At 42.5% G+C, this 14,059-nt stretch overlaps 1 protein-coding gene across 2 annotated transcripts in view; it reads right to left on the minus strand.

The window, feature by feature from the left end:
• The window catches only part of CCDC126 (coiled-coil domain containing 126), a 39,961-nt gene extending 37,778 nt beyond the window's left edge, over positions 1-2,183 (minus strand). For both annotated transcript variants that reach the window (XM_004604081.2, XM_055123000.1), the window contains exon 1: positions 2,010-2,183. The gene's annotated coding sequence lies outside the window, so the exon portion shown is untranslated. The remainder of the gene's footprint in view (positions 1-2,009) is intronic.
• Between the last annotated feature and the right edge of the window lie 11,876 nt (positions 2,184-14,059).

Here is a 14,059-nt window from a genome sequence, read left to right on the forward strand (position 1 = left end):
TGGATCGAGGGTGATACTGGGGACATGGGTGTTGGAAAATGTGCTTTGGTGGAGGGATGGGTGTTCAATCATTGTATGACTGAAACTCAAACATGACAGCTTTGTAACTGTACCTCACAGTGATTCAATAAAAAAAAAAAAGGAATCCGAGAAAAAGAAAAAAGAAGAAATAAAATGAAGGGGCCAGAGTGATAATACTGTGGGGACGGAGCTTGCCTTACATGCCATGGATCTTAGTTCAATCTCCAGCACTACACACGGTCCCCTGAGCACTGCCAGGAATGACCTCTTAGTGCAGAGGCAGGAGTAAACCCTGAGCATCACCAGGTGTAGACCAAAACCAATTTAACGATAAATTTAAACCGAGGAGCATAAAGTTTCCTTGGAAAAATACTCACACCAATATCAGCAAAATTCAGGGGAAAAAAACTGTACACACACACAACAAAAACTAAAAACTAAAGTGATATGTCTTGGGGCTGGAGTGATAAACAGCAGGTGGGGCCTTTGCCTTTTACAAGGCCAACCTGGGTTTGATTCCTAGCATCCCATATGATCCCCGAGCACTGCCAGGAGTAATTCCTGAGTGCATGAGCCAGGGGTAATCCCTGTGCATCACCGGGTGTGACCCAGAAAGAAACAAACAAAAAAAAACAAATAAAGTGATATGTCTCAAATCATGCCTAACAGTATTTACCGCATTTATTCAACTTCCCTGAGAACAAGTACAACTCAGAAACACAAGTTCCAAAAAGGGAAAAAATCATTAACTAAGAGAAAGTGGAGAGAGGGGTAGAAAAAAATTGGCATAGTTAATTCCCCTTAAGGTTGCCCCACAGGACAGAGCGGGCAGGGTGATTGGAGTGAATAAATCCTTGCTTTCACCAAAGCGGATCCACAGAAAAGCGGAGTCATCAATTTCCTAAGAACATTCTCAGCCATCTTAAAACAGCAGAAACTGAAAAAGAATATATTTTAAAGAATTCTCCGCTTAGGGGCCGGAGCGATAGCACAGCGGGTAGGGCGTTTGCCTTGCACGCGGCCGACCTGGGTTCGATCCCCGGCATCCCATATGGTCCCCCCAGCACCGCCAGGAGTAATTCCTGAGTGCAAAGCCAGGAGTAACCCCTGAGCATCGCTGGGTGTGACCCAAAAAAGCAAAAAAAAAAAAAAAAATAAAGAATTCTCCGCTTAGGTTTAACGGGAGCAAGGTTAAGACGTGAACAACAGGCAAACTGGAGGCTAATAATTAAAGAAACTCACACTTCCGCAGAACATCATCCAAAGGCTTTTTTTTTTTTCATCAGTTTAAGAATCAATGGCATTCTAAGCCTATTCTTCCTTTTCTTTCTTTCCTCTCTCAACTTAAGCGGTATACACCGGTTTCTTCAGTTTGACGGCTGTGACAATCCAGGCTTCAGAGCCCTTGAGCCAAGCCAAGTCACAAAAGCCAAGCTGGGTGGACACAAGCAGGGCTGGAGCCGGGGCTGTCTGAGCCCCTCTCGGTGGCTTATAAAAGCCACAGTCGATGCAGCTTTTTAAGTGCACCCTGCCCAAGTCACCCCGGGAACTGAGTTTCGGGAGTTCAATAAGGGGACATCGGACTTTCTCTGTCTCTCCGTCAAAGTAGAACAGAGCTGAGCTGTCAAAAAATAAAATGAAACAGAATTTTTAAAAAAGGGGGTGGGAGAGTGTCGGGGGAGGAAGAAGTGAGCGCGGCTACCTCAGACGCTCCATCCCGCAGCTCAGTTCGGCCGCCGCCCCCCGCGCCCGCGGGTCCCGGACGGGGCTCGCGCAGCCCGGCGGTGCTTGGCGGCCCCGACCCGGGCAGACGGGGCGCGGCTCCCAGCCCCAGAACGGCGGGGCTGCACGTCGGTCCCCTAGCAGGGTCCCGGCCGGACGCCCCCGCTGGGTAAGGCAGGGGCGCAGCGGGCGCAGGGGGGAAGAGTCGCGGGCCCGATCCGCACAGACGCTTCCCTCGCTTCCCTCCCGCACCCCATCCCCATTACCTCGCCGGTGGGGCTGGTCTTCATCGCCGCCGCCTCGGGTTCCCCAGTCCCGCACTCGCCAGACGCCCGCGGCGCCGGAAAGCAGGAAGGCCGACGCCGGGCAGGGCTGCAGGCGAGGGGGGCGCCCAGCTCTTGGGGCTGCTACTCCCCGGCTCCCGCACACTCCGCTTCCGCTCCGCCTCCCGCCGAGCCCTGCCCGCGGCGCGCGGCATCCTGGGACTTGTAGTCCGGGGACGCGGAAGCGGAGGCACGTGCTTCCAGCCTCCCGTGCACTACGCGAAGCTGGAACACACCGTTGCTCAGCAACCAGAAACGCTACAGGCTCCCGCTTCTCCCAGAAGGGAAAATGAGGAATTTCCCAGAGGGTGGACCGAAGCTCGCTGCAGGCGTTTTGAAAACAGAGCCATTTTGCATATTTGTTGGTTTGCTTTTGGGCCACACTCAGCCATGCTTGAGAACTATTCCTGATTCAGTGCTCAGGGTCATTCCTGAGAGTGCTGGGGTCGACCATATGCAATTCCAAGAATCAAATCTGATCTTCCCATACACAAAGCATGCACTCCAGCCTGTTGAACTAGCTCACTGGTCCTAGATTTTAAAGATTTAACACCCCCCCTACACACACACACACACACACACACACACACACACACACACACACACACACCAAAAGGTAAACCATTAATAATAATATTAATGTTGACTTTAGGGTAAAAGAATGCTTTGGCGATATTTGGTTAAATAAAACATAGTGGAGTGAGAGTACAGTGGGGAGGGCATTTGCCTTGCAGGCGGCCAATCCATGTGCAATCCCTCCCATCCCATATGGTCCCCAGAGCAACACAGGAGTGACTCCCAATCCTCTGTCAAAGAGAGACCTAGAATCAAAGGAAGGCATCAGTGTTCACATAAACTTAATTCAGAGTCAGATCCATTCCTTCCTGGAATCAAAGCTAAAAACCACAGCCACCAAGGACTAGGCTACAGAAATTGCCTTCTCAGAAACATATTAGAGGAGAAATCAGTCTATTGCAAAAAGAGAAGACAGCATTCAATTAATTTTTTTTAAAAAGTTGGGCCAGAGCTATAATACAGTAGGTAGGGCATTTGCCATGCATGCGACCAACCTGGGTTCAATTCCCCAGCATCCCATAGGGTCCCCCGAGCACCACCAGGAGTAATTCCTGAGTGCAGAGCCAGGAGTAACCCCCCCCCCCAAGAGTAACCCCTGAGCATCAGCAGGTGTGACTCAAAAAGCAAAAAAAATAAAAAATAAAAAAATAAAATGTCTTCTCAGGGACAAATGTCTTTTAAGATAAACTGGAGAAGGACTTGGAATTGAATAGCTACTTACACTTTTATTTATGAAGCAGACAACACAACTTAGTCATTGATCAGATTTGTTGAGACCATGAAGAGAACTCTAGGAGAGAATTACATCTCTGTAGGGAAATGTGGCTCTTTCCCAAGAGTGTGAAATGGAAAGAGCAGGAGGGAGCCCTCCTGGTGGATGCCTCTGTTGGAAAGGCCTGAAACTGGACTAGGGGCAGCACATGCAAGTGATCTAAATCTTTGTGCCTCCTACCTGATGACATGTTTCTATGATCTCTCTAACCCTTCAGTTCTTCTATTTTTCCATAGATGGTCCAAAGGGTTTGTTCTGGGAGTCTGGTATGCTAAGAGCAGAAAGGGCCTAATTTTCTTCTCTTCTTTGAGATTTGGGCACATGTAAGGTGACTACTCGTCACAGGGAAAGCTCCTCATCAAAAGTGTAATTAAAAGGGCTGAAGCAATAGTACCGCAGGTAGTGTGCTTGCCTTCCTAGTAGGTGACTCAGGATCCAGCACCACATAGGGTCCCCCAAGCACCTCCAGGAGTGATTCCTGAGTGCAGAACCAGGAGTAACCCCTGAGCACTACTGGGTATGGCCAAAAAAGACCCCCCCAAAATTGTAATTAGAGTTTATGTCAACACAATTTTCATCTCTGGTCACATTAGGGTGAGGCCAATGACACTGCCAGTGCCACAAGAAAATGTGTGATACCTGCCCCCCACATCCTAGTAACCCCAAAATAAAGGAAAGGCAGGGGGTAATTTGGGTCAAAGACAAGTATTTGAATTCTCTGCCCCTTATGGTATAAACTAATATCTTGCCACATTCAAATACAAGCCTCTCTTATAGAAATAAGATATTAATCATTAAGTTCCTAAATGAAAATTATATTTAAAAAGTCAAAGAGGAATATTAAAAAAATCAAGATCAGGGACTGTGGAGATGACTCAAAGGGTCGGAGTGCTTGCTGTGCATGCAAAAACTCGGGTTCAATCTTGGGGCACCACTTGGTCCCCAGAGAACAGTCAGTACTACTTGCCAAGAACCAAACCCAGAGTAACCTGGGCACCATTAGGTGTGGTCCAAAAACTGAAGGGGAAAAAAGTTAAGATTATAATAACATATTTCTGGTAAACTCATCACTTTGAGATGAACTTTAACAAAAAAAAAATGTACAACCTTTACCTGCTAGCTTGCTTATCCACAAAAAGTACCTATGCTACATTGATTATAAAATCTAGATTAGCTCATAGAGTGATGAATACCCATTCATTCAAAGCTAATGATCATACATTTTTCCAGGAGCGATAGCACAGTGGGCGTTTGCCTTGCACACGGCCGACCTGGGTTCATTTCTTCTGTCCCTCTCAAGAGCCCGTAAAACTACCGAGAGTGTCCTGCCGACATGGCAGAGCCTGGCAAGCTCCCCTGTGGCATATTCGATATGCCAAAAACAGTAGCAACAAGTCTCACAATGGAGACACTACTGGCGCCCGCTTGAGCAAATTGATGAGCAACAGGATGACAATGATACAGTGGCAGGGAGCTACATTCAGAAATTTAGGTCTCCAAATATTTTAAACTAGGATAAATGAATTCAATTTTTAATTACTGTTTAATAAACCCTAAGGATTTAACTTCATTCCTTGGTTTTATCTCAGTTTACTCAGCCACTAAAAAATTTGTGATAGTGATAGTACAGATCAGAGTGATAGTACAGCAGGTAGGGCACTTAGCTTGCACACAATCTCTGGCACCCCATATGGTTCCCCAAGCCCACCAAGTAAGATTCCTGAGTGAAGAACTGAGTGAGCCCTGAGCACCACTAGATGTGTCCCAAAACTGAACAAAAAAAAATTGTGTAAGTGAGGAATGAAATGATAGTACAGCAAGTAGGGCATTTGCCTTGTATGCTGCCAATCTGGGTTCAATCCCCGGCATCCCATACAGTCCCCCAAGCACCGCCAGGAGTAATTCCTGAGCTCAGAACCAGAAATAATCCCTGAGCATCACTGAGTGTGACCCAAAATCAAAAAAAAAAAAAAAACACCTGTGTAGGTCACTGGTGGAGGGACTGGTATAGTACTCTGTAACTGTAAAAAATAATGACTTGGGCCAGAGACAGCAGGTAAATCGCTTGCCTTCCATGTTTGATCCTCAGCACACATATGGCCCTCCAACCCCTGTCTGGAGTGATCCTTGGGAACAGAGCCAAAAATAAGCCCTGAGCACCACCAAGTGTGGTCCAGAAACCAAAAAAGTAAATTAATTAAATAAAATAATGGCTAATCTTATTGTAAAGTATGATCCATTGGTAACAAAAAAATTAATATATAGGTGAGAAGAGCTGGGGAGATAGCACAACGGGTAGGGCGTTTGCCTTGCACACAGCCGACCCGGGTTCGATACTTCCATCCCTCTTGGAAAGCCCGGCAAGCTACCAAGAGTATCCCTGCTCACACGGCTGAGCCTGGCAAGCTACCCGTGGCATATTCGATATGCCAAAAGAAAAAACAGTAACAAGTCTCATAATGGAGACGTCACTGGTGCCACCTTAAGCAAATAGATGAGCAACTAGTGACAGGTGGGAAGAGGAGAAAAAATGTATAGGCATCTCTACTTATTCTCTAGCAACCAAATGATAAGACCTAATCAATCAAGAGACAGGACTGAGAATTTAGAGACAAGATTTTAACAGTGCAGAGTTGTGCTAATATTTTGCTCTAAGTACTACCCAACTTTATTGTATTTAATTCTTATAATCCCAAGAGCTTTGCCTGTCATATATTCTCCTTGCAAGTGTTATATAAAATTCACACATTCCAATATTGTTCCTATTGTACACCGCTCAGATCAATCCTCTAGCAGAAGAGATAGATGCAGCATGGAAACTCTAGTCCCTGTTGGAGCCATCTCTTCCCGCCCACCACCTGTCAGCCATCTCTCAGATCCAAAGTGAGAGGGAGGGAAGGAGAAAACTGCACACATCAACCACACTCTCTTCATTTCCTGCTCCCTGTTTTTCTGGCTGATGATAACAGACACACACATTATCAGCTATCACAGAAATAACTTTAACCATTCGATCACTCCATTGACAATTATTTATGGATCACCAACTGCCCCACTTTATGCCTGGTACCTCAGAACACATGGCAAGTACAAAACAGGCCCACACTTGATGATTTTACGTGGAGTTTGAGAAAACAAGTCCAATAAGGAAAATAATTAAAGGCAGTATGATTCTTGCCAAATGAAAAAATACCAGGAATAAGTGCTATGGAAATTTAAGAGGATCCAATATTTATAATATGCTTAAGTCAGGATAGGTGGTGGATATTTCAAATTCAATCACAATAGGACATTGTTAACTTTGGAATTCTGTTCTTTGTAAACTCATAACCAAAAAGTTCTATATAATGTATAAAAACAGTGGAATCTGGGGAGAACAATAGGATGGCTGACATTTATACACAATTTTCAAAACATTTTTTATTATCTCATTGAATTCTGAGAGGTACACTGGGAAGCTATCTCAGATTTTTATTGAAGAAATTAAGGCTCCCAATAATCACATAACTTGCCCAGGAAGATGAAGTTTAACCAGGATTATAAACAGGACTATATTGTCCCTGCATTACAACGTTCCACAATTTTGGTGTTGTAACACTGTATGACTGAAACCCAATCATGAGCAACTTTGGAATTGTATATCTCACAATGATTCAATTTTTAAAAAAAAAAATTTAAAGAAAAAAAAAACTAGACTTTTAACTATCTTGTTCACAATTCTACTCTTTCACTAATGGTACCAATCTGCTTTGGGAGGGGAATTTTGTTTTGTTTTGGGGACACAGCCCCAAAATAAATGTTTTACTCCTGATTTCGTGCTAGGAGCCTTTTCTGGTGGTGCTCAGAGAACCATATGTGGTACCTGAGAGTTGGACCCAGGGTGACAACTGAAGTGATCCCATGTAAGACAAGTGGCTTAACTCCCATACCATCTCTTCAGCCCCTCTAAGTAATTTTTAAATGGAATGAATAAAAGACAAATATGGCATGTCCTTTCCTTTCCCTATGTATGATATCAACTATAAAGCCAGGAAGAGGTCTGTACAAAGAGCATAGCAGATTAGGACTTGCCTTCACACAGGGCTGACTCAGCTTTCATCCCTAAGCACTGCCAGGAGTTATCCTTGAGGACAAAGTCAGAGTAAGCCCTGAGCACTTCCAGGAGCACTGCTGGGTATGACCCAAACTCTCTCTGTCTCTCTGTCTCTGTCTCTGTCTCTGTCTCTGTCTCTGTCTCTCTCTCTCTCTCTCTCTCTCTCTCTCTCTCTCTCTCTCACACACACACACACACACACACACACGCACACACACACATACACACAAATTTCATGAATGGCCAGAGAGGTGACTCAAAGCACAGGAGCTAATGCTTTGCTACAGGAGTCCCATATTTGATCCCTGGACTATATGGGCCCCCAAGCACTGCCAAGACTGATCCCTGAGCACTGAGCCAGGAGTGGTCCATGAGCTCCACTGGGGTGGCCCAAGCACCAAAGAAAGGGAAAAAAGAATGTCAAGGTTTTTGGTTTTCCTCCCAACAGTTCCCTAGCACCTAGACTGGGACCTGGCTCATAGTACGTGTTCTCAACATATTTATTAAATAAATTAACCCTAAGAATTTTTTGTAAAATTTTGATTTACTTAGAGCAGAGATTCTCAGAGATCCATGAAAAATTTATTGTCTGGATATTTAAGTATGTATTTTTGAAGACTAGAGATTTCTGAGAACAATATGAGAAATTTTTATTCTGGGAACAAGATATCAATGTCTTTGAAATGATTCTGCAGTGATTCTAATGAGCCTGTGGTTTAGGAAAACTCTGGTTTCAAGCATCTTGTAAACAGTAAACAAAGATGATAAATGTTACAGGGAAAAGAAAAGCAAAAGAAGAGGATGGAAAGTGGCAAAGGAATGAGAACCATTTTTTTTCAGGATATGTCTATCTAAGATGAGTTCCAACCTGCCTCAAGTGCTGGGGGAGAAGGCAACTGGGATAGAGAAGGGATCACTAAGTCAATGATGGTCGGAGGGATCACTTGGGATGGAGATGTGTGCTGAAAGTAGACTATGGACCAAACATGTGGGCCGCTTAGTACCTGTATTGCAAACCATAACACCCAAAAGGAAAGAGAGACAGAGTAAGAGGCAATGTGCCTGCCACAGAGGCAAGGCATGGTAAGGGGTGGAGGTGGCAGGAGGGATACTGAAAACATTGGTGGTGGAGAATGGGCACTGGGGGAGGGATGGGTGCTCAATCATTGTATAACTGAAACATAATCATGGAAATTTGTAAGTCTGCAACTGTATCTCATAGTGATTCAATAAATAAATTAATTAATTAAAATAATTATTTTAGAGGAGAAAACAAACTGGTACAATAAAAGGAAAATAAATTATAGTGTACTACATGGCTCAATAACAAATTCCACTAACACCATCAGAATAATGACAACACTGAATATAGCTCTAAACAAATGATGATGAGAAAATAAGAAGACAAGAAAAACGTGTATGTGAGCAAGAGAGAGAAAGGGGGAGGAGGAAGAGAGGGAGAGAGAGAGAAAGAGAGTGCAGCTATACGTGAGTGGGAAGCAGGGGATGGGAAGGAGTGGGGGTGGCAGAGAGATACTGGGAACATTGGTGGTGGGAAAGCTACACTGGTGAAGGGATGGATGTTTAATCATTGTATGAATGAAACTCAATTATGAAAGCTTTGTCATGGTGATTCAATTTTAAAAAATTAATTTAAAAATTTAAATAAAATGAGTTCCACAAGACAATTACATATCCCTATAAGAAATTTGCCTTACCAGAAACCAGCTATATTGAAGGAAACAGTAGGAGTTCTTTAGTGCAAGCAAAAAACCTTTTTTTGTTGTTGTTAAGATTAAGGTTAATGTAAGGATTAGGGTTAGGGTTAGGACTCATGGTTTATAAATAGGGTTTAAAGTGTTAGGATTAAGGTTAGAGATTAGTGTTAGGATTAGGGATTAAAAGTGTTCAGGGTTAGGGTTAGGACAATGAGTAGAGATAGAACATTCTTCCAAGGCAAACAAGGAGGAGAGCATAACCAGTTGCCCCCAAATCTTCCATAAATTTCAGAAGTCTCCAGGAAGGAAAGACTTGGACACTGGATTACCAAAAAGAACAAAGTTTCATTTGCAACCAAATTGTCCCTGATGATGTCAGCTATCCTTCCTTGATGAAGGTTATCATCTAAAACTAAATCTAAATACAGTAAATAAATCTATACTGTCTGTGGCATTTATTAATCATTAAATGTTCATATAGGAGGTTGAAAATAAAATGTGAGAAAAAAAGATTCTTGACTTAATAATTATGAAAGCCCAGATGGGCTAGAAAAAAACATAAAACTTTCCGTGGAGCCAGGAAATAGTACAGCTTACTATGTGTGCCTACCTGGGTTGATCCCCAGCACTGCATATGGTCCCAAATCATCACCAGGAGTGATCTCTGAGCACAGAACCTGGAAAAAGCCCTCAGCACTGCTGGGTTGGTCTACATACCAGAAAATCAAATTTAAATTTTAACACATTCTCCACCCTGAAGATTCACTGGCATCTCAATGCAAGATGTGCTCTCTCAGTCTTTTCCCCTCTGGAAAATTCCATGTTCTCTCTTGAACATGTATCTCTCTCTTTCTCTCTCCTCACATTTTTCTAAATAAAACTATTTTTTAATCACTTGAAATAAAAAATTATGTAACATAGGTCTGGAGCATTAGCACAGTGGGTAGGACCTATGGCACAGCAGGTATTTGCCTTGCACGTGGCTGACCCAGGTTCAATTCCTCCGCCCTTCTCAGAGAGCTCGGCAAGCTACCGAGAGTATCTCACCCGCAAGGCAGAGCCTGACAAGCTCCCCGTGGCGTATTCGATATGCCAAAAACAGTAACAACACGTCTCACAATGGAGACGTTACTGGTGCCTGCTTCAGAAATCGATGAACAATGGGACGACAGTGATACAATGATACAGTGATGTAACATAAATTTAAACCTGATTTTGTTTGTTTATTTATTTTTACAAAGCAGTTTATGATTGGGTTTTGGTCATACAATGCTCCAACACCCATCTCTCTACCAGTATAATTTCCCCTTTGTCCCTGATTCCCTCCCACCCCTCCAAGCTCCACCCCATCCCCCCGCCTGCCTCTATGGCAAGGCACCTCTCTTCTCTTCTCTCTCTCTCTCTCTCTCTCTCTCTCTCTCTCTCTCTCTCTTACTCTCTCTCTCTCCTTTCTTGTTCTCTCTCATTTTAAGTATTATGGTTTGCACTACAGATGCTGAAAGGTTATCATGAATATCCCTTTATCTACTTTCAATACTTAGTTCCTGTCCAGAGTGTTTATTTTCAACCAATGTTGTCATAACAGACCATTGTCTATCTTAACTACACCCCTACACCCTTGTGGTGCTTTCCAGCCATTGACCAGTCCTCCTGACCTGTTCTCACTGGCCTTGGATATTAGTTTCATACTGTTTTTTATATCCCACAAATAAATACAGTCATTCTATATCTAACCCTCTCCTTCGGACTCATTTTACTCAACATGATACTCTGCAGGTCTATTCACTTATAGGCAAATTTTATGACTTCATTTTTCCTAACAGCTGTGTACTGTTCCATTATGTAGATGTACCATAGTTTCTTTATCTATATGTCTGTTCCCAGGCACTCAATTTGTTTCCAGATTCTGGCTATTTTGAACAATGCTACAATGAACAAAGAAGTGCAGCTGGTCTTTCTGCTGTGTGATTTTGAACCTTCGGGGTATATTCCCAGAAGTGATATTGCTGGGTTAAATAGAAGCTCAATTTCTAGGTCTTTAAGAAATGTTCATATTGTTTTCCAATAAGACTGGACCAGTCAGCATTCCCCTCAGCAATGAATGAAGGTCCCTTTCTCCCCAAATCCATGCCAGCACTGGTTATTCTTGTTCATTTAGATGTGTGCCAGTCTCTGTGGTGTGAGATTATATCTCCTTGCTGTTTTGATTTCCATCTCCCTGATGATTAGTGATGTAGAGCATTTGTTCATGTGTGTGCCTTTTGGCCGTTTGAGTTTCTACTTTGAGAAGTTTCTGTTCATTTCTTCTTCCCATTTTTTGATGGGGTTGGATATTTTTTCTTGTAAAGTTCTACCAGTGCCTTTTATATCTTTAATATTAACCCTTAATCAGATGGATATTGGGTGAATAGTTTTTCCAATTCCATGGGCTGTCTCTGTATCTTAGTAAATGTTTTTTTCTTTCTTTTTGGATCACACCCGGTGTTGCACAGGGATTACTTCTGGCTCATGCACTCAGGAATTACTCCTGGTGGTGCTTGGAATGCTGGGAATTGAGCCCGGGTCAGCCAAGTGCAAGGCAAATACCCTACCTGCTGTGCTATTGCTCCGGCCCCGCCCTGGTCAATGTTTCTTTTGAGGTGCAGAAGCTTCTCAATTTAATGCAGACCCACTTGTTAATTTTTGCTTCCACTTGCTTGGTCAGAGGTGTTTCACCTTTAAAGATGCCTTGAGCTTCAATGTCATGGAGGGTTTTGTCTATATTTTCTTCTATGTACCTTATGGATTCACATCTGATGTTGAGGTCTTTAATCCATTTTGATCTGACTCTCGTGCAAGGTGTTAGGTAGAGGTCAGAGTTCATTTGTTTACATGTAGCTGTCCAGTTTTCCCAGCACCACTTGTTAAAAGGGTTTTTTTTTCTCCACTTCATATTTCTTGCTTCCCCTTATCAAAGATTTGGTGATCATATATTTGAGGGTCTGTGCCAGGATATTCAACTCTATTCCATTGGTCTGTGGGTCTGTCTTTATTCCAATACCATGCGTTTTAATTACTCCTCTTTGTAGGACAGTTTGAGGTTGGGGAAGGTGAAAGCATGAATTGTTTAAAGTTTGGCAAGGGGGAGGGGGATGGGACCTTGAGATATTAAAAGGGATACTGACATTGGTGGTTAATATAGAGTTGGAACATTGTATGCCTGAAACTCTGGGTATTATTTTGGAACAATGGGATTACATCTGGTAGTACTCATGACTCACTCCTGGCTCAGCACTCAAAGATCACATTTGGCCATGTTCAACAGACCATATAGGGTGTCAAGGATGGAATCTGGGTCTGTTTCATACAAGGCAAGCATCTTAACCTCTGTATTATCTCTCCAGTCTCTGAACTTATTATTTGCAGTATTGTAAATCATGGTGCCTAAATAAAGTTTTTGAAAAAATAATTAATAAAAATTACCTATGCCAAGTGCCAAAAATAAGGTTAATACTAAAAGGAAATAGTTCAGTGCAGTTTTAAAATCTTTGCTCTGCACCTCCAGGAGTAATTCTTGAGTGCAGAATCAGGAGAAAACCTCTGAACATCACCAGGTGTGACCCAAAAAGAAAAAGATGCACCTTGTTCTGGCCATAACCTGCCTGTGCTTGAACCCTGCCTTCTTTCCAGGATTAGAGACATGGGCTTCTCTAGGCTCCAATTTCTTCCTTGTAAAATATGGATTATAAAATAAGCAATCTGGCAGAGTTCCAGAGAAGAGTAAACTGAGATCATTTATAAAGACCCATTGTATGATGTCTGGCCAACACATCATAAGAACTATTACAGGACAGCTGAATTTATAGCTGCTGTATTTTATCAACATTATTTAAGTCATAGATTATAAAAATATATCATTTCTTTATTAATTACAATTAAATAAAGACACTTATAATTAAGTTTTGACACAAAGCTTTTCTATAATTTATTTCCTATAGTCTATGCCATCTCTGCTTCATCCTAAATGTCAATGATGCAGCATTTCTTTTCTTTCTTTTCTTTTTTTCCCCATTTTTTAACTGAAACACATTGAGACACACAGTGTTACTTTTTCAAAATGCTATGATTTCTACTTGTTTATATGTGTGTGTGTATTGGAGTGGGGAGGGGAGGGATCAGGGGACCATATGCAGTGTTGGGGATCGAACCTGGGTCAAGTGGAAAACAAGCACCTTAGCCACTGTACTATCTCTCTAGACTCAATTTCTACTTCTAAAAAGTATTTCCTTCCCATTCCCCTTATTCTTCATTGTTATGATAACAGGGGGTTGTACACACACCTTACTGTGATGCTTGCTGATAAATTTCACTTTACTTTCTCTTTACTTTGATTACATTCAATATTTCAACAAAAAAACCACTATTATTGTTTGGAGATTCCCCCCCAAAGTCAGACCTGCTGGAAAGGAAGCATTTGATAATTTGTTTTCCATTGCTGATAATGAAGAGATATGAGGTCATGTGGCCACAATAGTGGCCACGAGGTTTTGAATTTCTGTATTTTAGTATTTTAGTAACTAAGTCCAGAGAAATTTCTGCCGGAAGTTGCATCATTGCTAGCTCGTACCTCTCTGCTACATTATATTCCACATATGAGTGCAATCTTTCTATGTTTGTCTCTTTCTTTCTGACTTATTTCACTCAACATGTTACTTTCAATGTTGATCCACTTATATGCAAAGGTCATGACTTCATGTTTTCTAACAGCTGCATAGTCTTCCATTGTGTAGATGTACCAAAGTTTCTTCAACCAGTCATCTGTTTTGGGACACTCTGGTTTCTTCCAGATTGTGGC

This window comes from Sorex araneus, chromosome 1 (assembly GCF_027595985.1).
Source record: "Sorex araneus isolate mSorAra2 chromosome 1, mSorAra2.pri, whole genome shotgun sequence".
Classification (NCBI taxonomy): Eukaryota; Metazoa; Chordata; class Mammalia; order Eulipotyphla; family Soricidae; genus Sorex; species Sorex araneus.